This window comes from Pteropus alecto, unplaced genomic scaffold (assembly GCF_000325575.1).
Source record: "Pteropus alecto unplaced genomic scaffold, ASM32557v1 scaffold79, whole genome shotgun sequence".
NCBI lineage: Eukaryota > Metazoa > Chordata > Mammalia > Chiroptera > Pteropodidae > Pteropus > Pteropus alecto.
The window spans coordinates 18,318,415-18,321,953 of record NW_006494612.1 but is presented as its reverse complement, the minus strand read 5'-3'; the positions used below and the strand labels follow the sequence as shown (position 1 = coordinate 18,321,953).

The following is a 3,539-nucleotide window of genomic DNA, read 5'->3' as shown; positions in this document are numbered from 1 at the left end:
TGCTGTCCAGAAGTTGCATAAAATGTGATGAGAAAAGAGCACATTGAACTCAATAACCAGTCAGTCGAGACGTTGGTGATGGTGGGTTGGGGGACATAAGACTTATTATAGGATTTTAAGAAATGATTACAAAGTGAATGTGAACAATTTTTCAGAATTATAACCAAGAAGAAAAGAAAACATTAGTAAAATACCTTGAGGATTTTCATAATTTACAGAACAATGATATCTCTAATGCTTTTGTGAGGTTACCTAATATATTGTGCTTAAGACTTCTACCTCTAATACCCATCATAAAGATGGAAGCCTGTTTTTATATGATTGCAGCTATTAAATAATTTTACTTTTTAAATAAATATGTGGAATTTTTAGGTATTTGTGTAGTTTTTTTTTTTTTTTTAACCTAAATCTTTTACCTACATGTTTTAGTTATTTTTAAGTAGTTGGAAGAGGAACACAACTGTAAAGTTAACTTTAAGTATTTTTTGGGGGAAAAAAAGCATCTCATAAATTTGCTCAATAAAAAATGAAATACCACCTTAGTTTTTTCTCACTATCCAAAGATTTATGCCTCTCTTGGCTTTCAGAACACTGGAGACTCTTTGAATATTCTTTGACAGATAAAAAGGTAAAGATTTATGGCAAAGGAAAGCATTTCTGAAAAAAGTCCTCCACATTGCCTTTGTGTATGTGCATAAATTATAAACAGGGCTCAGAGGTGCACTCACTATAAAAGCTTTTTGCTCTCTTTAAAGAAAATAGAAAATGCTCACTTAGGGACTACTGCTTGAATTTCCATTATGAATCGTCTAGGCTTGAATGATTTTAGGCTATTGATGTTCCTTGTTTCTAGTAGGTCAAGAACTTAGAAAAATATGTGTAATGAAAGTATCTGAAGTAACGAGCAGTAGTAGTAGTAATAATAGTAGTAATATATGTCATAGCTAAGACTTTAAGGAAGATTCACAATTAAGGGAAAATAGCCACCAAATCATACATTCCTAGAGAGTTTAATGATTCTTCTGTATTCAAGTTTAATAATGATGTTGAAGCATCAATGAACAACTCTTTGCAGAAGAATTATAATCATGACAAACACCCTTACCCAAACAAAACTTGGTGTTTTTTTTTTCCTTTTTTGACTATTTGGTAAATATTAATTGAAGTCCATCCAGTGTTTAACAAAGACATATAGAACATGTAAAGTAATGACTGATTTTCATAATAGATTATAAAAATCTTGTACCCTGAATACAACTTCAAGGTTATTAGTACCTTTGGTCAGAAATTTACTTTTAGATTTAGCTTTTCATTCCTGGAAATATTTTTAAATTAACTCATTAGCAAATCTATATTATTTAATAAGAATTTAAAAAATATTTTTTGTACTCTGAATTTGAATTTGTTCACCCGTCACCTTCATGTCAATTTTGTTATTTAATAATTGCTAACCTCAGACTGTATTGAGGCTGGCTGTTTATACCTCATGATGATAGTTTATATTTGCACCTGTGTATATTTATGAAGGTTGTTTTGCTTCTGGTGGGGCTTCTGAAGATTCTTATACAATACAACACATGCTATTTATGCAATATTATCTTTAGAAAATGGATCTCATAATCACGTTTTATTGAACTAAAATGGTATATTAAAATATATATTTACTTCATTGAACAAGAACTGATCTTTTAAAGAGTTTCGCAAACATTTAGTTTTGTGAGATATCTCAAAAAATTATAAAGGGATCATACACTAAAGTTCTGCATACAATTTTTTTCTAGTTTCTACACCCAACATTCTCTCTTTCTATTCAGAGTAGTAACTGTGTCAAACCAATCCATTTTGAGAATTACAAACAATATTATTCTTAGCTTTATAGCCAACTTTGAAATATATTTTCTGTTTTCACTATATGTCTTGTATGTGTTTGTGTGTATATGTGTTTGTGTTTTTATGTATATGTATGTATTTCTAAAGTTGCTCTTGGGAAAATAAGGGATTTTCAATATATCTAATGCATGTTTTCATTAATTGAATCATAATGCATAGTTTGAAATGTAGTGAGCATTGAACCGCCTCTATTCATAATTAATGAGGTTGGAAATTCTCTTAAGCCTGGATATACTGAAAGTGTCGTATAGGAAAGGAAAATTCTCTTGTTAACCAGAAGAAACAAGCTGAAGGCTTGCTTTTTGTATTTAAGAATAATAGTTACCAAAATTAGTCCATGGGGAAGTCTTATCCTATCCATTTGAAATAAGATAAATTAAGACAGTTATAATGAAATGTTTTACAAAATTAATTGTATTTCTAACTCTATGTTTCATACTGATTTAGCTTTAAATTACCATTTTATGAAATGATATTTTATTAGATATATTAGTTCTTTTTAATTTCCTACCTGGAAAAATTAAAAGCTAGCAATCTTGTGTCACTCTTTTTTGGGGAATTAGAAAACTGGAGAGATATTTAGAAGTGCAGAGCTGAGAGTAAAAAAAAAAAAAAAGAAGCCGACAGAGAAGCTAAAGAAGAAAGGACTGGACTGTAGAAAAAATGTATTATTTTTAAAAGAGAATTAGCAAATTATCTATTGGAAAAATAAGAGGTTAGATTTAAGAATTCATTTGTTTGTTTAATTAGCCATCATCTCTTGACATTGTTAAGAATCACCTGTACTCTTGCACACAGATTCTTCGTAAGAATCTGTGGATCTGGAAACAGAGAAATGCTGCTTTAGATGATAGAAGATGTGTTAGATTTTTGTCTCTGTTCTTGAGCAATTAATAACCTAACCTTCTCTCTCTAAGCCTCAACTTTTTTTTAACTATAAATTGTAGCTAATAATACTTTTCTTGCCAATTTTCAAGATAAGCGAGGTAAAAGGAAAATCTTCAGAGGATTGCTGGAGCTTGTAAATTGATTAAAGATTATAATTTTAATTATGTGTATACAGGGGATGGTGGTGGCTTTGAGAAAGGAGGTGAAGGTGTATGAAACATTTTTTTTTTTAATTTCATCTTCTTGATGTTCTGTTTTCCAAATTTATTATCTGGGTTTTATTGGCTAAGAGAATGTGAAATATTTCTTATTGTACCTGTTTTAGTTTTCTTATTCTTTTTCTCCACCAAACCAACTATTCATTTCAAATCTTATGTATCAGATCATAAACTCACATCTTCAGTATTCAGACTAGGAATGTAACCCCTTTTGTCTCAGAAAAGTGCCATTGACAGCACCTTAAAAGGCCAAGCACTGCAACCTGTACTTGGGTGGAGCTAGGTTTGCTGAATGAAACAATAAACAAATGAATCTCTAAATCTGACTTCATCTCTTTCCTATGTAGTATTTGCTAAAAATTTGTGTTTTCACTTTTAAAAACATTTGGAGAAAAATAGTTCACCCTTCCCTTTGATAGTTGTTCCCAGATTTTTGTCTCTTTTGTGTTAACAAAACCCCTATTCAGAAAGATTTCCCCTTAACTCAACCATAAGTCTCTTATGCTGTAGTTTAGCATACTTCTGTATTTGTATTTTCAGGTT

The 3,539-nt window shown here is 30.3% G+C and overlaps 1 protein-coding gene across 9 annotated transcripts in view; it reads left to right on the top strand.

Moving 5' to 3' along the window:
- The window catches only part of PTPRK (protein tyrosine phosphatase, receptor type K), a 483,452-nt gene that overhangs the window by 439,753 nt on the left and 40,160 nt on the right, over positions 1-3,539 (top strand). The window lies entirely within an intron of this gene.